Source organism: Hyla sarda, chromosome 4, assembly GCF_029499605.1.
Source record: "Hyla sarda isolate aHylSar1 chromosome 4, aHylSar1.hap1, whole genome shotgun sequence".
Classification (NCBI taxonomy): domain Eukaryota; kingdom Metazoa; phylum Chordata; class Amphibia; order Anura; family Hylidae; genus Hyla; species Hyla sarda.
In genome coordinates, this window is record NC_079192.1 from 176,329,577 (window position 1) to 176,355,636 (window position 26,060).

The window sequence follows — 26,060 nt, forward strand, 5'->3', positions numbered from 1 at the left end:
CCAGTGTACAAGAAAGATAAAGTGGAGCTGGAGAGGATTCAAAGACTGGCAACCAGAGTAATACGGGGAATGGGAGGACTACAGTACCCAGAAAGATTTTCAGAATTAGGGCTATTTAAAAAGACTTCTTTAGGGCGACCTAATAACTATGTAGGGGGTAGTACAGAGATCTCTCCCATGACCTATTTATACCCAGAACTGTATCTATAACAAGGGGGCATCCTTTACATTTAGAGGAAAGAAGGTTTCTACACCAGCACAGATGGGGGTTCTTTACTGTAAGAGCAGTGAGACTGTGGAATTCTCTGTCTGAGGAGGTGGTCATGGTGAACACAATAAAAGAGCTCAAAAGAGGAGTAGCCTCGCAACCCTTGACAAAGCGGATTCGTCCGCGAAACGTCGGGGAGGCTGTTGTCTAGGTTTTAACAAGTGGCAGACAAAAAATACAAATAACAGGACTGGAAGTCTATAGATAGGTGATACAGGTATATCCTGCACACCAGTCCTAATAATAGATACCATAGCTCCAGTGATACCTGCACAAGTAGGGGGTTATCACAATACCCTCACTGTGAACTAAGTCATTGTGCCGCTGATCATTTTTAAACGTGTGAAGGGGTTAATTTTTAAAGTTTTTTTTAGGGGAGGGTATCTAGTAAGGGTTTATCCCCACGAGGGGGCAACCCCGTAAAGGTTGTTTAGCAAAAGAGGCCTGGACGTGATTCTGAAGAGCAATAACATTACAGGTTAAAGATAATAAATTTATAGGGACAGAACGTTGATCCAGGAATTTATTCTGATATTCCATATTTGGAGTCAGGAAGGGATATTTTTTGGGGCAATTGGCATCAGCCTCATGAGGGTTTTTTGTCTTCTTCTGGATCAACACAGGATAGAAATAATAAGGTTATAGATTGAATCCAACCTTAAAGTGGGTACTCCGCTTAAAAACATTTTCTTTTAAATCAACTGGTTCCAGAAAGTTAAACAGATTTATGAATTACTTCTATTAGAAAATCTTAATCCTTCCAGTACTTATCAGCTGCTGTATGCTCCAGAGGAAGTTCTTTTCTTTTTGAATTTCCTTTCGGTTTGACCAAAGTGCTCTCTGCTGACACCTCTGTCCATCTCAGGAACTGTCCAGAGAAGAGAGGTTTGCTATGGGGATTTGCTCCTACTCTGTACAGTTACAAAAATGGACAGAGGTGTCAGCAGAGAGAACTGTGGTCAGGCAGAAAGGAAATTCAAAAAGTAAAGAACTTCCTGTGGGGCATTCAACAGCTGATAAGTCCTGGAAGGATTAAGATTTTTAAATAGAAGTAATTTACAAATCTGTTTAAAGCGGTACTATGGTGGAAAACTTTTTTTTTTTATGCCATAAAGTTAAACAGATTTGTAAATTACTTCTATTAAAAAATCTTAATCCTTCAAGTACTTATTAGCTGCTGAATACTACAGAGGAGATTATTTTCTTTTTGGAACACAGTGCTCTCTGCTGACATCTCGAGGACATTGCTCTCTGCTGACATCTCTGTCCATTTTAGGAACTGTCCAGAGCAGCATATGTTTGCTATGGGGATTTTCTCCTATTCTGGTAGTTCCTAAAATGGACAGAGATGTCAGCAGAGAGCTCTGTGTTACAAAAAGTAAAAAAAAATATTCTGTAGTTTTCAGCAGCTAATAAGTACTGGAAGAATTAAGATTTTTTTAATAGAAGTAATTTACAAATCTGTTTAACTTTCTGGCACCTGTTGATTTAAAAAATAAGTTTTCTACCAGAGTACCCCTTTAACTTTGTGGCACCAGTTGATTTAAAAAAATCAACCTTCCAGCGGTGTACCCCTATGTAACTATAGCATGGTATGTGATGAATGGGGCATAGACCACTGAAATATTAAACTTTTACTTACACACCTAATTTCTTCTTTTTTGGAAAGTTTCTGATAATTAAGTTAATCCAACAGTAAGTTCTTATTTTTAACGCAACGATCCTGCATTGCTTTTCTCTCTGGTCCATACTTATCTCTATCTAGATTCCTTTCATTGGTGTTAGTAAGAAAGTAAAAGGGGTTATTTGAGCTTTGAAAATTCATGGCCTTTTCTCCAAATATCTGTTATTTTTGGCCAGCTATATTGTGGATGCAGTTTATTTTGTAGGGAAGCCTCTGGGCTCCATAGGCCCTTGCTTACAGTCTAAGGCACCTAGGTCAGGAATTTCGGGGTGGGAGCCCTTTCTTAACCACTTAAAGAGGTACTCCGGTGGAACCTTTTTTTTTCTTATTTAAATCAATTGGTGCCAGAAAGTTAAACAGATTTGAAAATTACTTCTATTAAAAAATCTTAATCCTTCCAGTTCTTATCAGCTGCTGTATGCTCCATAGGAAGTTTTATTTATTTATTTTCTGTCTGACCACCATGCTCTCTGCTGACACCTCTGTCCCTATCAGGAACTGTCCAGAGCAGGATAGGTTTGCTATGGGGATTTGCTGGCAGTTCCTGACGTGGACAGAGGTGTCAGCAGAGAGCACTGTGGTCAGACATCCTTGTCCCCTGGTACTTAAAGATGCAGGTACGCTTTAACGCCTTGCTTTGGAACAAAGAGTGTCTGTTACCATCAATAACAATACCGCCGCTGCCCGGCATTTAAACTTGTAGATGCTGTGATCAACGCCGATCATGGTGTCTAAAGTGAAAGTAAAAATCTGCGGTAGCTCAGAGGAGCTTACCAACCCCGGCGACATGATTGCGGGGGTTCGGTAAGCTAAAATGGTGGAGGAGGGTCTTCTTACCTGCCTCCTGCCGCCAATCGCCAACTCACTGATGCATAGCCAGGCTAGATCAGTGGATAGACAATCACACTGTGTAATGCTATGCCATAGGCATAGCATTATACAGTGAATGCAATCTAATAATTGCATAGAAAAGTACCCTATGGAGACAAAGTGTAAAATAAAATAAAAAAGTCTCTAAAATAATATAGAACCCCCTCCCCTTATAAAAAAAAATAAAAAATTACCCTTATTAAAAAATATTAGAAAAAAATAAACTAAAATATAATGTTTATGGTTCCACACGGTAAACGGCGTAAATGTAAAAAAATACCAAACCCCAAAAATACAGATTTATATTTGCATCATATTTCAGAAAAAGAAATGGATAAAAAGCGATAAAAAAAAAAAAAACGCTAAGTCCCATCAAAACAAATATGGTACCAATAAAAACTACAGGTCATGGCACAAAAAAGAGTCAGAAAGGCAATTTTATGCATACCAATCTTGTTAAATAAAGTAGTACAATAATAGAAAAATCATATAAACTGGGTATTGTTTTAATTGCATTGACAGAATTGCATACAGAATAAACATATACTGTATCATTTTAATCACAAAGTGCACTGCGTAAAAACCAAACCCCCCAAAAGTTGCAAAACTGCAGATTTCTTATACATTTCTGCCCACAAATAATATTTTTTGTGTTGTTTTGTGGTACATTTTATGGTAAACTGAAAGGCGTAATTACAAAGCACAAATGGTTGCGCAAAAAAACAAGCCCTCATATGGGTCTGTAGGTGGAAAAATAAGAGTTATGGATTTTAAAAGGAGTATGAAAACGAAAATGCAAAAATGGGCTGAGTCCTAAAGAGGTTAAGATCACTACACTTATGCAGTTTACATATTTTCTGAAGTTTAACCCCTTAACGACCATGGACGTGTATACACATTCAAGCGGGATGCACATTCCCACACCTGGAAGAGTATACACGTCCACGGTTCTCGTGGGTACTGCCCAGTGTACCCGCAGGATTTCGGCAGGGACTTGGCTGTATCCCACAGCCGGGACCAAAGTAAACTGCGGTCCCGGCAGTTTAACCCGTAAAGCCGTAGTCAGAAGTGATCGCAAGCTGTAAGTGTTTTGACATAGGGAGCTCCCTCTGTCTCCCCTGGAGCACCTGGCATCGTGATCGCGGGGTGCTACGTGTGATCCCCGGCAGGCCGGGACCGAAGTAAACTTTGGTCCCAGCAGTTTAACCCTTACAGCCGCAGTCGGAAGTGACCACAAGCTGTAAGGAGTTTGACAGAGGGAGGGGGCTCCCACTGTCTCTCTCAAGCAGCCCCCACAACGAATGCTGGGTGGTGCATGTTACCTGGGCAGCCGGGGGTCTGCCTGTCAGTGTTAAACTGGCAGGCAGCATATTACTACAATGCTTTGGAATACTAACTATTCCAAAGCATAAAAAATAAGTGTAAAAAAAAAAGTGTTAAAAAAAATAAGGTGTAAAAAAAAATACATTACATAAAAATAATAAAAAATAAAAATACACAATGTGTAAGGTCGCACGGAGCTCATCCGCAGTGTATTACATGCTGCGGATGCCAGCAATCACAATAGTGAGCTCCCTGCCACGGCTGAGTAGCTCTGTGTCCACTCATAGCAGCGGATTTCCCGCCGGCAGTCAGGACCGGACACATTGAGCTACCCATCTGCAGCAGTGAGCTCACTCATGTGACTGCCAGCTGGACATCCGCAGTGTAAAATACGCTGCTGATGTGCTCCGTGTGACCCTACCCTTATTTAATTTTTTATTATAAAGGCCCCATTCATACTGCGTTTCTGCAGTATGTTAGAGGTATCAGTCAGCATTAGGTCAAAAAAGTGATGCCAACGTATACTGTAGCTACCCCCATTTATTTCCGAATGAGACTGCTACAGTATATGGTAGCAACACCTTTTTGACATGACAATGGACACCTCTAACATACTGCAGAAATGCAGTATGAATAGGGACTACGACCTCCCCCCCAACAAAATAAATATCAGTTTTTTCACAATATTTTTCATTTCTTTTCAACGCCCAGTGATGGATATATTCGCCATGAGCAGATGCTTATTCCCACAACATGACAGATATATCTATCAGGAACTGCAGATGTTTGCTGACAGCTTCGCGTCACTGCTAGCCGAACAAGGACCAATCCAGCTAATACATATTTCATTCCGAGAAAAAAATCTTGTGGTCCACGTGGGGTCACTAGTGAGGGTGCGGTATTGTTCTGCCAGCTCTGACCCTTTTCAGGCATGGAGTGGGGTCTATTATTCATATATATTGATGTCCTGAAAGCCAAAGGGTGCTCTCCTTCTGGGTTCTATCAGGCGGTCAGGCAACCAAATATGGCCTAAGTGGGGGTACTGCCCAGCCCGGGACAAACGGCATAATAAAATATGGGGTGCATTTCCTCCATTTCCAAAGCAATGTACCAAAATTATGTCCCACAAATAAAGCATTTGTGAAAGAAAAAGCTAATTTCAAATTTTTTCCACTGATTTAATTCCAGCCACACAATAAGGTCTCAACATAATTCCAGCCACACAATAAGGACTCAACATACTCACTTTTGCTCTAGGTGAATACTTAAGGGGGTGTAGTTTTAAAAATGGGGTAACTTCTGGGGGTGCGGTATTGTTCCTACAGCTAGAATGCTTTGCAAGATGAAGTGCGGCCTATAATTTGTAATCCTGAAAGCCAAATGGCGCTCCTCTCCTTTTGGGTCTAACCATGTGACCATGCAACCAATTATGGCCTAAGTGGGGGTACTCCCTTTCACACTACAAAATTACTTCATTTTAAAGATCCGTTGGAAGTTCTGTCTGAAAATCGGCTGTAAAACGGCAGTTACAAAATCCTATACGGCCGTTAGAAAATCCCATTATAGTCTATGGGATTTTCTAATAGCCGTTTTAACCCGTTATAGCCCGTTATTATTAACGGCCGTTATTTTGTGACAGAAGATAGTAACGGGAGAAATAGTGCATGCACTTGTGGTGGTGTGATATGGATCTACCAGCTTCAGCCTTTGCAGGCATGGGGTGGGGCCTATAATTTTTATAATGATGTCCTGAAATCTAAATGGCGCTCCTCTCCTTTTGGGTCCCCACATGTAGCAAAGCAACCAAATATGGCTTAATTGGTGGTATTTCCGAACACGGGACGAGCAGCTCAATAAAATATGGCAAGCATTTCTTCCTTTTCAGACGTAATGAACAAAAAATACGTCCCACAAATTATGCATTTGTGGGGGAAAAAAAGTGAATTTAAATTTTTTCCACTGACTTTGAGTCCTTTTGTGTGGCTGGAATTGTTACAAAGTACTTAGTTTTGGTCTTGATGAATACTTTAGGGGGTGTAGTTTCCAAAACGGGGTCACTTGTGGGGGTTCTGTATGGTTCTGGCAGCTAAAACCCTTTGGCCTAAAATTATGCCCTGAAAGCCAAATGTCGCTCCTCTCATTTTGGGTCCTGCCATGCGTCAAAGGAACCAAATGGTTCTGGCAGCTAAAATCCTTTTGGCCTAAAATTATGCCCTGAAAGCCAAATGGCGCTCCTCTCGTTTTGGGTCATGCCACGCGGCCAAGGAACCAAATATGGCATTAACAGGGTTATTTACGAACACAGGAAGAACAGCTCAATAAAATATGGGGAGCATTTCCTCCTTTTCAGAGGCAATGTACACAAAATATGGTCCACAAATGATGTATGTTTTTCTACTAACTTTGTACCAATCCAGCCACACAAAAAGGACTCAAACTACTTACTTTTGGTCTAGACAAATACTTTAGAGGGTGTGGCCTATACTCCATTCGTCCTAAAATAATGACCTGAAAGCCAAATGCCGCTGCTCTCCTTCTGGGTCCTACCATGCGGCCAAGGAACCAAATACGGCCTAAGCGGGGGTATATCCAAACACGGGCCAAGCAGCTCGATAAAATATAGTGTGCATTTCTTTCAATATCAGAAGCCATGCACAAAAACTATGTCCCACAAATGATGCATTTGTGAAAAAAAAAAAAGTTTATTTCAAATTTTTAACACTGACTTTGTAATAATTCCTGCCAAAAAAGTATGGTGTTTTAAAATACTCACTATACCCCCTAGTGAATACCTTGAGGAATCTAGTTTTTAAAATGGGGTCATTTGGGCCCTCCCACCTAAATGACCCCATTTTAAAAACTAGACCCCTCAAGGTATTCACTAGGGGGTATAGTGAGTATTTTAAAGGGGTTATCCACCATAAGGTGATTTTAGTATGTACCTGGCAGACAGTAATGGACATGCTTAGGAAGGATCTGCGCTTGTCTTGGGGCAAAATGGCTGTGTTACCTGAACACTATGGCTAGCTGTTTGTGAACTGGTATTTCCTGTTTCTTTTCTTGACAACAAATCCCACAATTCCATCTTCCTCCCTCCCACACATCAGTCACCCCACCCATTGAAACATAAATGAGCTGCATCCATTCAAAAGATCTGTGGTTTTCAATCAGGGTGCCTACAGCTGTTGCAGATTGATCTCTCTCCCACCAAGCGATCGCTCCACCCATTGAAGCAGACAGTTCTCAGCCGCATTGCAACCTGGGAAAAATCTTAGACAACAGTCATTTTGTATGCTGGCAAAAATAAATATTGGAGTGAAAATCACAGAATTGTGAGAAAACCATCACACACAGGTACAGACACTATATTATGAACTACACTAACTTTACAGCCTCTGTAGCATAGTCAAATAAAAAAAATTCCTGGAATACCCCTTTAACACCATAGATTTTTGGCAGGAATTATTACAAAGTCAGTGATAAAAATGTTTAATTTGCTTCTACCACCTCTGTTTCTTCAAACCTTGCATAGCACATAAAAAAAGATGTCCTTTTTAAATTTTCTAAATTTCAAGTAAAATTGTTAAGCTTCTAATTCATTTAAAATGTTAATTTTAAAGAAATATGTGTTTTCAAAATAAAGTAGACATCTGAAAGTATACGTTTTATAAACTATTTGCTTAGTAATAACAATAAACGGATCAGACCTCAAGGAAAGAATGGCTAGATAAACTATTAGGTTGCTATTGTTATTGCAATAGATTAAAACAACTGGGGGAATATGGCTGGTAAAATGAGTGCTTTATTAATAGTTATAATGAGTCATACAATGTTGGATGTAACCAAATTCCCAAGCAAGCAGGGCCCTTGCTATGGGAGTGGTATTGTCAGGGACCAACCAGGGGACAGGGAGAGTGAGCCCTAAACTAACCCTAAAACCACTCTCCCTGCCTACTTCCCATCCACCCTAAACGGTGGATCAACAACTGGGCACCGGACCCTCCCTGAACTAAAGTACAGTGGGCTTAAAAACACATACAGTGGTCCCTCAACATATGATATTAATTGGTTCCAGGAGAACCATCATATGTTGAAACCATCATATGTCGAGTAAATATGTCTATGTAAAAATGGTAATTGGTTCTGGGGCCTCGGAACCATTGTATGTTGAATACATATCTCTATGGGAAACTGCTAATTGGTTCTGGGATGACCATTGTATGTGGAATGTATGGGGAGTGGTTAACAAACCAGGGTGCCTCCAGCTGTTGCACAACTACAACTCCCAGCATGCATGTACAGCCATTCACTGTCTGGGCATGCTGGGAGTTATAGTTTTGCAACAGCTGTAGGCACACTGATAGGGAAACATTGATGTATGGGGTGTATTGTGTGTACATGTATTGTATGTGATGTGTGACATCGCATACAGTACCGTACAGTTCTTTAAATACCTTCAGGGGGGACAGAATGTCCTCCATTACGATCCTGCCGACTACAGCTCTATAGGAAAGGAAGGGGAGGGCAGCCAGCAGCTCATTGGATGTCTGCAGCAAGATGCTGCAGGCTATTGGCTATGGCTGCACTGGGGGGGGGGGGGCGTGGCTTACACAGAGCTCACAGTGGAAGCCTGCGTGAGTTAGCAGGACAGCATGTGAGTAACAGGAGGCAGAACGGGGCACATTAAACAACTATCTGTCAGTTGTTGAAGTTGTCAGCGCTGTCAGATAGCTGTTTTTACGATGACCCCGACACACAGCAGCATCATATGTCGAGGCTGCCTTCAACATACGATGGGCTCTGAGAGGACACAGATCAGTGAGCAGCACAGAGGACACTATAGACCTATGGTAAAGCACAGAGGAAAATACTAGCGAAATGATCATGTACTGTAAGATCAGTGCATGTATAAAAACTCCAAAGATCTGAATAAAGAACTAATAATTAGAGTTCAAAACACCAGACAGGAAAACGGATGAGTCTAAACAGACTCCAGGGACAGAAATATAGCATAATCCCCCAGAACCTCCAGTAGACACAAAGTCCCCATGGAACGGTAACGGATATATTGCTAAACAGAAATAATCGCAATCCCTCATAAAACCTCCAGTAGACATGGAGTCCCAATGGACAGGTAACAGGGATGCCTAGTTACAACTCAGAAAACAGATACAACAAGATATAATTATAGAACACTGTTCATACTGAACACTATCGCAATCCCTCAGAAAATCTCCAGTAGACAGGGAATCCCAATGGACAGGTAACTGGGATATCTAGATCAGAGCCTCCAGTAGACACAAGAATGTCCCCATGGAGTGATAACACAAGAGAAAACACAGTATGAACAGATACATAACAGAAAGGATATACAAATCCTAAAACCGACTAAACAAACACAGCTTAAACTCTAATAAGAGCATGCCATATAACCATGGCTAAAACCAGAACATACAAGGTCCATGCTAAAACAGAGATAGTAGATTAAAAGTTCAAATAAAGAGTGTTTCACCAAGAGCTCCATAACAGCATGTCAGGATCTCAGGAAGTCAAAATGTCAAATGCATCACCAGCCCAGAAGCTGGGCTGAGCTGATCTTATATAGACACACCCAAAGAGCTATTGGGCAGAAAGCCAAAGGCTTTAAAGGGGTACTCTGGTGGAAAACTTTTTTTTTTAAATCAACTGGTGCCAGAAAGTTAAACAGATTTTAAAATTACTTCTATTAAAAAATCTTAATTCTTCCTGTACTTATTAGCTGCTGAATACTACAGAGGAAATTATTTTCCTTTGGAACACAGAGCTCTCTGCTGAATCACGAGCACAGTGCTCTCTGCTGACATCTCTGTCCATTTTAAGAACTGTCCAGAGTAGGAGGAAATCCCAATAGCAAACATATGCTGCTCTGGACAGTTCCTAAAATGGACAGAGATGTCGGTAGAGAGCACTGTGTTCAACAAAGAAAATAATTTCCTCTGTAGTATTCAGCAGCTAATAAGTATTGGAAAGATTAAGATTTTTTTAATAGAAGTCATTTACAAATCTGTTCAACTTTCTGGCACCAGTTGATTTAACCTGAGTACTCCTTTAACTTTTGCCTGATCAGGGAACATAAAACTGTTCACACACAACCATATACAATAGCTGTGTGTGAACAAAGACCAAGAAAGACATGACAGGTATACTGGATGTTATAGTGACAATAAAGCATACATACAATAAAATGGGAAGTAGAATATAAATAAATGAATATAACAAAAAAATGCCACTTCAAAAGACATTTGAAAAATAGTTGCAGTGCTGGAATGTATGAGAAATATGCCTGTTCAGGATAGGTACCAGTCCAAAGTTATATGGCAATTAAATATGCATTTGTAGTCTCAATGATGTCATCCAGATAGAGTAATATTAGTGAAATGAAGAAATATGTGCAGGTTGGCACGGGCGCTGGAGATCGCAGTGCTCCCGGCCTCAGTACAGAGTTACCTGTGGTCTTCTGTAGTAGAAAGTGATAAACGATGTACAGTAATAAACGTTCCATGCTGCTACTGTACATCGTTTATCACTTTCTACTACAGAAGACCACAGGTAACACTGTACTGAGGCCGGGAGCACTGCGATCTCCAGCGCCCGTGCCAACCTGTACATATTTCTTCATTTCACTAATATTACTCTATCTGGATGACATCATTGAGACTACAAATGCATATTTAATTGCCATATAACTTTGGACTGGTACCTATCCTGAACAGGCATATTTCTCATACATTCCAGCACTGCAACTATTTTTCTTTCAACTATCTTTCAAACGTCTTTTGAAGTGGCATTTTTATGTTCTATTCATTTATGTCATGCTTTAATTATATTCTACTTCCCATTTTACCTATTTTATTGTATGTATGCTTTATTGTCACTATAACATCCAGTATACCACTCCCACAGCAAGGGCCTTACTTGGTTACATCCAATACATCCAATATTGTGTGACTCCTTATATCTATTAATAAAGCACTCATTTTACCAGCCATATCCCCCAGTTGTTTTAATCTATTGCAATACCAACCTAATAGTTTATCTAGCCATCCTTTCCTTGAGGTCTGATCCGTTTATTGTTATTTCTTATTATTAGGCACTACGGGTATAGTGCATCTCGGTACCTCGGCAAGGTTTGGACAACTCTCATTTTGTAGTAGTGTATAGCTTTCCAACCATTGTATATTATTTGCTCAGTAAGCAGAAATATATGCAACCTATTAGTGTTTAAATAGCAAAATATTTTTAGCTTTTTTTGGAAAATTTCATGATTTTTTGCATTGTCAAAAAAAAAAAAATGCCATCAGCTTACTTTTACTATGTACATGAAGTACAACTTGTGACAAAAAAAAACTAGGTCATAATTTTTATGATTGGAAAAACGTTACCAGGGTTATTCTCTAATAGAGTCAGACATCCCCTATTTGAAAAAAACAGGCCTGGTCTTTAAAACTAGGGATGTAATATTATTATGTCCATGCTGATGTCTGTGTTCATCATTCCACAATAAATGCCCCGTTGTGATCCCGAATGACATGGCTGAAAATGTAGGTAGTGTAAGCCCCATCTGTTACAATTCTAATGTGTCTGGACACAACTGTTGTCCTCAGCTGTTAGCTGATGGGGCGGTCTGTCTGGCACACATAGCATCTCAGTCATTTTAAGCATATCAATGCCGCAAAGTCACAAAGTAAAATAGTTGGCACAAAGAGCCTTTTTTACGAAAATACAGTTCACAGTTTCAACTGATGGGGCATTCAAATTTGCCTAAAATTGTACTTGGATATTAATTTACACGATCCTTGCATTGATTTGTCTATGTATTCACATATGACTACGTTTTAATGAGTCCTATTGTTCTAGTAACCAGCCATGCAGTGTAATGGTAAGAGACCATAGAGCTACCACATTTTGGGCCACATGAAGACTAGCTAGATGTACCAAGAAATATAAAGGCAAGGGAACTTGCTTGTTGATGTATATTACATACATTTTATGCTTTCCTTCTTTTTTTACTGGCACACTTGGCAGCCACCTATTCCGCCTACCTCTCATGCCAGCTCTCTCAATGCATACTGTGTTGTTTTTGAATTATTATGTATAATGGCATGAAGTAAGCTCCCTCGCTTAGTGACTGCAGGTAGCCAAGCATAATGATATGATGTCAAATTGGTAGTCCGGGGAACTGAACTTTTTTGACACTTCCTACTTTCTTGTGCCCGGAGTACAGCGGCCCTCATCTTCCTGAACGAACGCAAGTGACTGTGATTGGCTGAGCAGGCCATCACTTGCTCTCGGTATTGAGAGAGTACATCTCCCAGTACGTGGTGGTAGCATGAAACATAAGCTCCTCAACAGAGAGATATACTGGATTTACAAGCTTGCCACACGGAAACCTACTGGATTAAACGTCAGACTAGATCTGGTGTTAACCTATTAATAATATACTATCAAGTTTACCTCTATATATAATTCTGAACTTCTTTTATGCTAGTCATTCCTCTTTTCTGTAAAAATAAAATCTGCCAAAAATCTGGTTATTGAGTATAGCACTGTTCACATTCAGCGGTAAAAAAAAATCTGCTAAAAAAAAAAAATGGCTATTGAGTAAAGCACTGTTCACATTGTGTGGTTCTTGTCACTGTGTGTTTTGATCTATCTGTATTTACTTCAGTGAAGCATTTAACAAATGAAAATATAACTATTGGTCAGAATTGTATCTATAGTTTTCTTTTGTGAATCACACGTGTGTGCATGAACACCCCTTAAGCCATATAGTAGCAATTCGCTTTTTCATATAATAAATACAATAGGCAAAAAGTATTTCGTCAGCCACCAATTGTGCAAGTTTTCCCATTTTAAAAGATGAGGGAGGCCTGTAATTTTCATCATAGGTATACCTCAACTATGAGAGAAAAAAATCCATAAAATCACATTGTCTGAGTTTTAAAGAATTTATTTGCAAATTATGGTGGAAAATAAGTATTTGGTCACCTACAAACAAGATTTCTGGCTCTAAAAGACCTGTAACTTCTTTTTAGGAGTATCCTCTGTCCTCCACTTGTTACCTGTATTAATGGCACCTGTTTGAACTTATCAGTATGAAAGACACCTGTCCATAACCTCAAACAGTCACATTCCAAACTCCACTATGGTCAAGATCAAAGAGCTGTCGAAGGACACCAGAAACAAAATTGTAGACCTGCACCAGGCTGGGAAGACTGAATCTGCAATAGGCAAGCAGCTTGGTGTGAAGAAATCAACTGTGGGAGCAATTATTAGAAAATGGAAGACGTACAAGACCACTGATAATCTTCCTCGATCTGGGGCTCTCACCCCTTGGTGTCAAAATGATTACAAGAACGGTGATCAAAAATCCCAGAACCACACGGGGGGACCTAGTGAAGGACCTGCAGAGAGATGGGACTAAAGTAACAAAGGCTACCATCAGTAACACACTACGCTGACAGGGACTCAAATCATGCAGTTCCAGACATGTCCCCCTGCTTAAGCCAGTACATGTCCAGGCCCGTCTGAAGTTTGCTAGAGAGCATTTGGATGATTCAGAAGAGGATTGGGAGAATGTCATATGGTCAGATGAAACCAAAGTAGACATTTTTGGTAAAAACTCAACTCGTCGTGTTTGGAGGAGAACGAATGCTGAGTTGCACCCCCATGCTTCACAGAACACCATACCTACTGTGAAGCATGGGGGTGGAAACATGCTTTGGGGCTGTTTTTCTGCTAAGGGACCAGGATGACTGATCCTTGTAAAGGAAAGAATTAATGGGGCCATGTATCGTGAGATTTTGAGTGGAAACCTCCTTCCATCAGCAAGTGCATTGAAGATGACATGATCCCAAACACACCACCCGGGCAACGAAGGAGTGGCTTTGTAAGAAGCATTTCAAGGTCCTGGAGTGGCCTAGCCAGTCTCCAGATTTCAACCCCATAGAAAACCTTTGGAAGAAGTTGAAAGTCCATGTTGCCCAGCGACAACCCCAAAACATCACTGCTCTAGAGGAGATCTGCATGGAGGAATGGGCCAAAATACCAGCAACAGTTTGTGAAAACCTTGTGAAGACTTACAGCAAACATTTGACCTCTGTCATTGCCAACAAAGGGTATATAACAAAGTATTGAGATTATCTTTTGTTATTGACCAAATACTTATTTTCCATCACAATTTGCTAATAAATTCTTTAAAAATCAGACAATGTGATTTTATGGATTTTTTTTTCTCATTATGTCTCTCATAGTTGAGGTATCCCTATGATGAAAATACAGGCCTCTCTCATCATTTTAAGTGGGAGAACTTGCACAATTGATGGCTGACTAAATACTCTTTTGCCCCACCGTATGTAACATTTTTGAGGATTCCTTAGTTGGGATAGCTAATGGTTAATGTCCACCAGCCTTTAAAGGGGTATTTCCAAACGCTGTGTACGCGATGTGGGGTCGGCCACGCTCACTCGTGACGTCACGCCATGCCCCCTCAATGCAAGTCTATGGGAGGACCGCCACACCCCTCCCATAGACTTGCATTGAGGGGGGCGTGGCATGCCATACCTTATAGGCATATTAAAATACATGCATATTTTATACGACCTTGTGAATAGTCCTATAAATAAACATTAGCTCTATATTACTAACAGAAAGAAATAATACAGACATAATTGTAACATAGTTCATAAGGCTGAAAAAAGACAAATGTTTATCAGTTTCAACTTAAATCTTTGTGTCCCTGCTGTGTTGATCCAGAGGAAGGCAAAAACAACTCTTGGCTGAGGCTGATGCCAATTCCCCATACCAGGGGAAAAATTCCTTCCCGACTCTAAATATGAATCTATTTTCCATAACCTGTAATGTTATTATTCTCCAGAAATACACTCAGGCCTCAGTGCATCTATTTTATTGAGTTCACCGTGACCACTTTCTTTGGTGGAGAGTTTCATAGTCTCATGGGGGGAGATTTATCAAGGAATTTAGAGCAGTTTTTTTGCTTACAAAAAGTCACACGTGCACCTAAGCAAATTTTTGTGCGCCTTTTGGCTGTAAGCAAAATTGAACAAAAGAGCTTACTAAAGTAAATTTCAGTTTTCTATTTGCAGTGGTCAGGGATTTATCAAGTGGGAAAGTCGCACAAAAAGTTGCAACCGCCTCCAAAGCAGGGTAAATGTAAGCCAGCCAGGAGCTGGCTTACAAAACTTTCTTTGGAGAGTGGTATTTCATATTTCCCGCTGGGAGACGAGATCACGACTCCGGAGGTAAATATAAAATCACACCTGTACAAAGGAGCCCAGGCTGGCATCACTCTGCAGCCGCCCAGACTCAGTCTTACCCCCCACCCCACAGTCATATCCCGCCGACTCCCCCCCCCCCCACCCCCTCATCTCCCCCTGGTCATGAGATCTGGGGGGGAATGAGCTGGTGGGGGCAGGGGGTGCCTTCAGCTGTTGCTAACCTACAACTCCCATCATGGAAGTAGTAGTTTAGCTACAGGGTGCCTCCAGCATCATGGGAGTTGTAGTTTAGAAACAGCAAGACTCCAGCTGTTGCTAAACTGTAGGCTCGCTGTTGCTAAATTACAAATGATGGGGGTTGTAGTTTAGCAACAGCTAGAGGCCCCTTGTTTGGAAACGCTGGTTTATGGATGTTTTCCCAAAGGAAGGGCACCATAAACGTACAAACCAAGTTCCATGTCTTTTTCTTATTTCAGATCCATGTATGAAGAGGACTTCTTCGGATTCGGTGGACTACGTCGATGACCAGCGTTTTTTGTGTGAAATATTAATAAAATGGCTAACGAGGGCATGTGGGGGAGTGTTTCTTGGAATAAAAGTTTTTAAAAAGTGTTGTTTTTTTTTACCTTCCTTTACAGGCTTAGTAGTGGAAGTCGTCTTATAGACAGAGTCCATTACTAAGCCAGGGCTTAGTGTTTGCCCCAAAAACAGCTAGCTCTAACCCCAAATTATTACACTGATACCCCCCCTTCCCCTTAGGTATAGGCATCAGAGTTAACTCCCCCTTGCCTGCAGGTATAGGCAACAGAGTTAACTCCCCCTTCCCTGTAGATATAGGCAGCAGAGTTAACCCCCCCTTCCCTGTAGGTATAGACAGCAGAGTTAACCCCTTCCCTGTAGGTTTAGGCAGAAGAGTTAACCCCCCTGTTCCCTGTAGATATAGACAGCAGCGTTATCCCCTCCCCTGTAGGTATAGGCAACAGAGTTAACCCCTTCCCTGTAGGTATAGGCAGCAGAGTTAACCCCCTTCCCTGTAGGTATAGGCAGCAGAGTTAACCCCGCTTCCCCAAAGGCATAGACAGCAGAGATAGCCCCCCACCCATCCCCATATGTATAGGCAGCAGAGTTAACCCCCCTTCCCAATAGGTATAGGAACAGAGTTAACCCCCCCCCCTTTCTCCTTAGGTATAGACAGCACAGTCCCCCCTTTTCCCAGTAGGTATAGGCAGAGTTAAACCTCCCCATTCCCCATAGGTATAGGCTGAGTTAAACCCCCTTTTCCCCATAGGTATAGGCAGAGTTACCCCCCCCCTTTTCCTCATAGGTATAGGCAGAGTTACCCCTCCGTTTCTCATAGGTATAGGCAGAGTTATCCCCCCCTTCCCCATAGGTCAAGGCAGAGTTACCCCCCCCCCCCTTCCCCATAGATCTAGGCAGTGTTACCCCCCCCCCCCTTCCCCATTGGTATAGGCAGAGTTACCCCCCTTTCCCCATAGGTATAGGCAGAGTTACCCCCCACCCTCTTCCCCATAGGTATAGGCAGCGTTACCCCCCCCCCCCTTCCCCATAGGTATAGGCAGAGTTACCCCACCCCCCTCTTCCCCATAGGTATAGGCACAATTACCCACCCCCTCTTCCCCATAGGTATAGTAGAAGGCAGAGTTACCCCCCCCTTTTCCCATAGGTATAGGCAGTCACCCTCCTTTCCCCTTAGGTAAGGGCAGAGTTATCCCCCCCTTTCCCCATAGGTACAGGCAGAGTTAACCCCCCCTTTCCCCATAGGTACAGGCAGAGTTAACCCCCCTTTCCCCATAGGTATAGGCAGCGTTACCCACCCCTTCTTCCCCATAGGTATAGGCAGAGTTGCCCACCCCCTCTTCCCCATAGGTATAGGTACAGTAACCCCCCCTCTTCCCCATAGTAAAAGGCAGAGTTACCCCCCCCATTTCCCCATAGGTATAGGCAGAGTTACCCCCTTTTCCCCATAGGTAAGGGCAGAGTTACCCCCCCCCCTTTCCCCATAGGTATGGGCAGAGTTACCCCCCCCCCCTTTCCCCATTGGTATAGGCAGAGTTACCCCCCCATTCCCTATAGGTACAGTTACCCACCCCCTTTCTTCCCCATAGGTATGGGTAGAGTAACCCCCCCCCCCATTTCCCCATAGGTGTAGGTAGAGTAAGCCCCCTCTTCCCCATAGTAATAGGCAGTGTTACCCCCCCCCCCCTCCTCTTCCCCATAGGTATAGGCAGAGTTAAAAAATAAAAAAAATTATGCTCACCTGATGTCCTACGCAGCGATCTCCTCAGCAGCAGGGGCCTGCATCTTCTCCCCTCCACAGTACAGGTGTTGATGAGTGACATCATTGGCGCCTGTGCTGCGTGGGGGCGGAGGTCACGTCTAAGCTGCAGATGCGGCTCAGACAGAGGGGACGCCTTCTCCTGTATGTGCGTGTATCGCACATACTGGAGAAGGCGGCGCTGTCTGCTGGGGGTCTGGGACGAGTGTCCCGGATCCTCAGTAGCAGCAACGGGCCCTTAACCCAGCCGGGCCCTAGGACGACATTCAATCGGACCAGCCGGTCAGTCTGCCCCTGAACTCATTCACTGTTTTTTGCTTATGTGTGCTAAAAAAATTATAATATTCAAAAGTGATTTATAGTTTTTTTTCCCTGTGATAGTATGAAAAATATGTCATACATAAGCAGAACCTAAAGCAAGAAAAAAAATGCCTACAGAACTCGCTTACCAAAGCAACGATGATAAATGTCCCCAATTGATTTTACAATAAGGGCCCATTCACACTAAATATTAAAAATTACGGTGAAGCCACCTCCCGGAAATACTGGATCCTAGCCTCCGGTGGTCATTCTTTTGGTGCAATACACTCTCAAATGCATTGCTGTCTATTGAGACAGAGCATGTTTGAGGTCCTGGCTTGTTTTGTCAGTGCCCGCTACAGATGGCATCTCTGCCTGGAATATCTGGAATGAGCCCTAAAGAGAGATCTCTGTACTGCCCCTTGACATATTTATATATAGTAATTCAGTTGCCCCTTAGCCTTCTTCCTAATACTATCATAATACACTTGTGTAATACCAGTCTTTCAGAAGATTTCCTTTAGTAGAGCCATCCAGAAATGATTTTCTTCTAGACATATCAGACTGTACACCCCCTCCTTCCTATTCTGCAGGTCTAGACTATCACTTATCATATTTAGGTGTATGTTAAGGAATTATCATTTGGGATGTACTATGGGTACAGAAGGTGACCACATTAAGAGCTTGACATCATCTGATCATTAATCTTTAGCATGCCTAAAGGATGAGATTACAAACTACAAAGATCTTGTGTAAATGTCTCTCTGCCAAGAAACCTCTCCCTGTGATTCCTCAAGCTCTGTATAAACTTTATCCAAGACTCCTAATACTTCATGGAACTCATCATAGGCTATAGAGCTTATAAGAAACAACGAAGGAATTCTCATCAGCTGTTATATAAATATTCTAGAAAGAGTAATAAAATGTAAACATTCTACATTGTAAAACATCTTCAGCTCTATCTACTGAATTTACACCTTCTGAATATATATACTCTCACTGGCCACTTTATTAGGTACACATTATTAGTACCGGGTTGGACCCCCTTTTGCCTTCAGAACTGCCTTTATTCTTAATGGCATACTTTCTTCAAGGTGATAGGAACATTCCTCAGAAATGTTGATCCATATGGACATGGCGTTCATGCAGATTTGTCGGATGCACATCCATGATGCAAATCTCCCGTTCCACTATATCCCAAAGCTGCTCACAGTCCCAAGTCATCCCAAAGTCCAAGTCCATGTACAACTTCCTGCAGAATGAGCATTCGCTTAGCAAAGATACGTCCCAGGGTTACCCAACCAAATACCCCAAAAAGATTATTGAAAAGTCACAGAGAGAATAACATAGAGCCTCCATGCTATGAGACAGGGCTTGGTTATCCACACAAGGCAAAATAACAGTAACATCCAACACAAAAGATAAGACATATAGGAGCACAGACAGACATGAGACAAACAGGGCAGAGGAGCTCATGGACTGGAAGGCACTTTATCCAGGTGCCCACTAGTAGAGGGGGATATATAGCACTAAAGGTTATACGGGCCCAGTCTTTTTGCACGCACCCAAGGAACCCATATGCCATGAAACTCATGGACAGCCTTACATTTTTCATAAATCTCCCACCGAACAATGAGCAAAACTTCTGCAATCATATCAGTAACCGTAGGAGGACTAGTCCGCATCCAACATGACACTATAAGCTTTCTGGCTTGATATAGGATACGAAGAATACCCAGTTCAATGGATTTAAGATTTATCACAACCAACCTGCATCCTTCTCCCAGTCTTCCATTGTCCACTTTTGTTGAGTTTGTGTGTAGCCTTACTTTCCTGTTCTTAGCTGACAGAAGTAGTACCAGGTGTGGCCTGCTGCTGCTGTAGCCCAACTGCTGCAAGGTTCGACGTGTTGTGCGTTCAAAGATGGTATTCTGCATACCTTGGTTGTATTACTGTATCTATCATCTCGAACCATCCACACAGTTGTCACTTACTGCCTATTTTCTCTTTTTCGTACCATTCTCTGTAAACCCTAGAGATGGATGTGTGAAAAATTGCAGTTTTTTAAATACTCAAACAAACCTGTCTGCCACCAACAAAAAGCCATTATGAACTTAAGCAAGTTGTCTTGACCACATCTACCTGACTAAATGCAGTGCTGCCATGTGATTGGATGATTTGTGTTAACAAGCAATTGAACAGGTGTACCAAATAAAGTGGTCAGTGAGTGTACAGGCACATGCCATTGTATGACCAGGGCCAGATTGCCCTCTGGTATTTCTGGCAGGTGGGTGAGTGCACAGTTCTTTATAGTTACCTCTAAGTGTTTGAGCAGCAGCTGCATTCTGTACTCAAATTTTACTTACCACACTCATACAACAACAGATATATACTGTATATGCCGACCCTTTAGCCCATACATTGGTAAGTTTATACCACACAGCTGGAAAATCAGTAGCTCTCGTGGCTTGTATACAGTTAAATAATGTTCAGATGTAACATTTTAAGCCATCATGTATATTATGGCTTGGTGTTAGGGATCCAGACCAACCTTAAAGGGGTATTCCGACTTTATACGTCTTATCCTCTATCCAAAGGACAAGGGATAAGATGTATGATCGCAGGGGTTCCGCCGCTGGGGACCTCCGCAATCTGGGTGCAGCCCTTGGCATTCTGCTGCCACGCCCCCTCCCATAGACATGAATGGAGGGGGCGTGGCTGTGAAGTCATGTCCCTGTCTTGGAGGCAGCGCCTGGCACAGAATGCCAGGGGCTGCACTGAGATCGCGGGGGGTCCCCAGCAATCATACATCTTATCCCCTAACATTTGGATAGGGGTTAAGATGTATAAAGCTGGAATACCCCTTTAACCTGATAGTGACTACTTGATCAAGTCTTCCAAAGAACTGACAGATGTAGCAGAGTTCTGTGAGGCTGCTTGGGATGTGATTCATAACAATTTAAAGTTAGATATTTCTTTCAAAATTCAACATATCCTGATATTTATAGTGGGAGATTACCAGTTTTTCCCCAACATAATCTCCTGGCCCTCTGTATATACTGTGTTGTCTATAAGAACACCCAGTTATTATCATGTAAATAATGTTGAGTGTTCTGACAGTATGCCATGATAATGTGATGAATGGGTTTCATGAAAAATTGCAATCTAAATTACAGGGTAAGGGTGGGCACATCTCAATATAAGTTTATCTGGAGTCCTATGGAAAGACACATTTTAATGACATGTTGTACCACTGACATACCCAACTATACCATATTTGTATGATTACAGCTCATGTAGTCAAAACAGCCACATATTATGTCTAACATTTCTGCTATCCTTCAGTACATGAAGGCTAATAGTCATCATTTTTGTGTGGTTAGGTCCTGAACATACCATAAAGAATTGCGATACAGAATACATTTTCCTGGGTTCAGGGCAGTAAAGCATGTCTCCTTCAGTCTAATTCTGTTCGGAGGATAAGACAGAGGAGGGAGGTGTTTGAGTCTGATCTCTATAAAAGGTAAACTGGGTTATGTGTTTATTCCCTGGTGAACGTGCCCAGCCCGGACTTTTCATATGTTCATGTGACATTCCCCAGACATAGAAGCAGAAAGGCCTATTGTGCAGTAGAACCTTTTCAAGACTCCAGGGTCAGGTACACGTGTGTACTTATTGCAGATTTACTGAGCTCATCCATGTTGTCATGTCTGAAAAGAGAATGGTTTTATAGACACCCTGGGCAGGCACACGCAGTGCTGGAAGCCCGAGGCATGAGGATTAGGAATTCACTAGCAGAACGGTGCTGAACATAGACGCTACGGCCTCATCTTGTGCGATAATGGAAGACAGTTTCTCGGATGGAGTAAACAGAACTTCTTGAGGGTTTTTTAGTTTGTGTGTTTTATGTTAAAAAAAAAGCTGTAGTTTTTCTGGTAGTTTTTAACCCAGTTTTCGAGCCAAGGCCAGAAGTGGATTCAAAAGAAACATTTAAGAAAATACGGAATTCACCTTGGTTCAAAAATTCAAGAGGGGGTTACTTCTTTTTATTTTTTGGCATTTAAAAAAACGAAAGAAGTAATTGATAAATCTCCTCATATGCTTATTAACCCCTTCCCACAAATGAACATATATTTACTTCCTCTGCTTCGGGTGTATGAAGCTGTTAGCAACCGGGACCCATGGCTAATGTCGGACATCGCTAATCTGGCCAATGTCCGGCATTAACCCCTTAAGGACTCAGGGTTTTTCCGTTTTTGCACTTTCGTTTTTTCCTCCTTACCTTTTAAAAATCATAACCCTTTCAATTTTCCACCTAAAAATCCATATTATGGCTTATTTTTTGCGTTGCCAATTCTACTTTGCAGTGACATTAGTCATTTTACCCAAAAATGCACGGCGAAACGGAAAAAAAAAATCATTGTGCGACAAAATCGAAAAAAAAAAACGCCATTTTGTAACTTTTGGGGGCTTCTGTTTCTACGCAGTGCATATTTCGGTAAAAATTACACCTTATCATTATTCTGTAGGTCCATACGGTTAAAATGATACCCTACTTATATAGGTTTGATTTTGTCGCACTTCTGGAAAAAATCATAACTACATGCAGGAAAATTTATACATTTAAAAATGTCATCTTCTGACCCCTATAACTTTTTTATTTTTCCACGTACGGGGCGGTATGAGGACTCATTTTTTGCGCCGTGATCTGAAGTTTTTATCGGTATGATTTTTGTTTTGATCGGACTTTTTGATCACTTTTTATTCATTTTTTAATGTTATAAAAAGTGACCAAAATACGCTTTTTCGGACTTTGGAATTTTTTTGCGCGTACGCCATTGACCGTACGGCTTAATTAATGATATATTTTTATAGTTTGGACATTTACGCACGCGGCGATACCACATATGTTTATTTATTTTTTTTTTTTTACACTTTTATTTTTTTTATGGGAAAAGGGGGGTGATTCAAACTTTTATTAGGGAAGGGGTTAAATGACCTTTATTAACACTTTTTTTTAACTTTTTTTTTGCAGTGTTATAGGTCCCATAGGGACCTCTTTAACCCCTTAACGACGCAGGACGTATATTTTCGTCCTGCGCCGGCTCCCGCGATATGAAGCGGAATCGCGCCGCGATCCCGCATCATATCGCGTCGGCCGGGACCCGCGGCTAATACCGCACATCGCCGCGATCGGCGATGTGTGGTTTTAGCCGCGGGTCCCGGCCGTTGATTAGGGCCGGGACCGACGCGATATGATGCGGGATCGCGGCGCGATTCCGCTTCATATCGCGGGAGCCGGCGCAGGACGTAAATATACGTCCTGCGTCGTTAAGGGGTTAAAGAGGTGATCCACCATAAGGTGATTTTAGTATGTACCTGCCAGACAGTAATGGACATGCTTAGGGAAGGTTCCTTGCTATGTTCTGAGTCAACCATAATGCTCTGGCTAGCTTTTTGTGAACTGGCTATTTTCTGTTCGACTTCCCTCCCTCGAACTACATGTCCCATAATTCCTTGTTTGTAAGTGTTAGGTCACTTTTCTTTCTCCCACACATCAGCCACCCCACCCATTGAAACACACCTGTGCTCCCTCCAATGCCATAGACCAGTGTTTTCTGACCAGGGTGTCTCCAGCTGTTGCAAACCTAAAATTCACTGAAGAATGATCTACCTCCCACCCAGCCGTCGCTCCACCCATTAAACAAAGACAGGCTCCCGCTGTCTACCTGACTAGTGATATAATGTCTCAGGCCACACTGCAACCTTGGAAAACCTGAGAAAATAAACATTAGGGCAAAAATCACATAAGAATTGCGTGACCATCATAAAAAAAATTATGAACTACAGTAACTTCACAGCCCCTGTAGCATAGTCAAATAGAAAAAAAAAACAAATCTGGAATTACCCTTTAGACGCAATCAAAGTTAATCGATGTGTCTAAATGCAGTAAATCCTGTCCCCCACTAGCTCAGCAGGATGATAGGGACCACCGCGACAAAATCACGAGAGGACGGTGGGAGGTCTCTTACCTTCCTCCTCCTCCGATGGATGATCCAATGCTGAAGCCAGCAATGCCAGCCTTTAGTAATGGAGTGCTGATAGCACTGATAAATGCTGTTCTATGGAGCAGCATTGATCAGTGTATGCAATCTAAAGATTGCATGTAATATTCCCCTATGGGGACTAAAAACAAACGTGTATTTAAAAATTTTTTTTTTTTTTTTTTTATAAATATGCATTAACCCCTTCCCTAATAAAAGTTTTCATCACCCACTTTTTCCAATTTTTCAAATAATATATTGTGAGCAAATTAAAAATAAACATATGTGGTGTTGTTGTGTATACATGTCCAAACTATTTAAATCTAATGTTAATTAATCTGCATGGTCAATGGCGTACAGATCATGGTGCAAAAAATTAGCCATCATACATCCCTGTATGTGGAAAAATTAAAGTTTTATAGGAATCAGATAAGGACAATTATAAGAATACTAATTTTGTACAAAAAGTTATAATTAAAAAAAAATTGTAAAAAAATACTAGTATAAAATATTAGTATAAAAAATAACTAAATTGGGTATCATTTTAATTGTATAGAACTACTGAATGAAGATAATGGCCCTCATTTACTTAGGAAATCGGGTTGTGAGTCTATCTTGCTTTCTTACCCAATTGCTTTTTTCCCCTGGTATTTATTATTATGTCGCATCCTGTTTGTCGCACGTGGTTTTTGTTGGTTTTGGTTTCCAACTCCTCTGAGTTGTCGGGAAAAAATCCACAACAATTCAACAAATTCGGCTTGGAAACCTTTATAAATACGTGGGAAAAATATGTTTTGGAGAATCCACATCGGGTCCCTCGGGAAAAAATGTCCCATCGTGTCGCAGACTGGCGCACGATGTCTGCGACATGTTGCAGATAAAGACGCGCCAAAAAAACCCGACAAAGCAAGTCGGGTTTACAATAGTAAATGAGGGCCAATGTGTCATTGTTCGGGTGCATTCACACCACGATTTTTTAATACGATTAAGGACCGCGCTCCGGCCACACACGCCAACCGTGAGCGCTTTGTCCCTGCTGTCGGCGGGGCTGGGATTCGCATCGCGGGATGAGACCGCATGTGAGTCCCAGCCCGTCACTTACCAGGCTCCTCTGACTTATAGCCTGTTAGCCTACCTGTATTTCCAGACTTTCCACTACGTTATTAGACTCCGCACCTTTGCCGCCTGCCTTTACCTTCTGCTACATTTTACTATGCTACTGCCATATCCTTCGGTACCTCGCATTGCCCGGCTACCTGTGTGGTCACCTGCCGCAGCAAGCCCATCCTGCCTTGCGGCAGGCTCTGGTGAAGACCAGCGGCACCTTAGACTCCGCTCCCCGATACGGTCAGAGTCAGCCACATAGGTTAGACGATCCACATTCAGCTCCATTACGGCAAGATCCGGCCATGATCCCGCTGGGGTTCCTCTGCCTGAGGAACCAGTCACGGCAGTTGGCCCAGCAGGCACAGCAGTTATCTGCCATGATGCAGCAGTTGCTAACTGCACAGCAACAACCACCACAACCACAGCTTCCTTCTTCTGCACCGGTGGCAGCTCCTGCTCCTACAGTCGTTTCCGGATCAAGGCTCCGTCTATCTCTTCCCGAGAAATATGAGGGGGATCCCAAGTCCTGTCGTGGTTTCATTACTCATGGTGGATCAGTTCCCTACGGAACGAGCAAAGGGGGCCTTCATCCTCAGTCTTTTAACTGAAAGGGCGCATTGGAATCGCAGTGATGCCCTCACAAGCAATCTCCTGGGGTTTCTGAAGGAATTTTGTGATGTCTTCGAAGACCCTGCTTGAACTTCCTCCGCTGAGACGGCATTGCTAAATCTTAAACAGGGCTCATGTAAATGAATGAGATGCAGGCCGAGTCCAGCTGGGATATGGGAGCACCCGACTTTCACAGCTGAATCCGATACTGTATAAAAAAAAATCGTGGTGTGAATTCACCCTTAACGAGAAGTGCACTGTGTAGAAAAAGAAGATAAACAAA

At 42.0% G+C, this 26,060-nt stretch overlaps 1 long non-coding RNA gene across 1 annotated transcript in view; it reads right to left on the reverse strand.

Annotated features, from left to right (window-relative positions):
* The window catches only part of LOC130368727 (uncharacterized), an 84,760-nt gene extending 58,983 nt beyond the window's left edge, over window positions 1-25,777 (reverse strand). The window contains exon 1 of the long non-coding RNA XR_008892548.1: window positions 25,197-25,777. This is a non-coding gene — a long non-coding RNA (uncharacterized LOC130368727). The remainder of the gene's footprint in view (window positions 1-25,196) is intronic.
* Window positions 25,778-26,060: the final 283 nt, after the last annotated feature.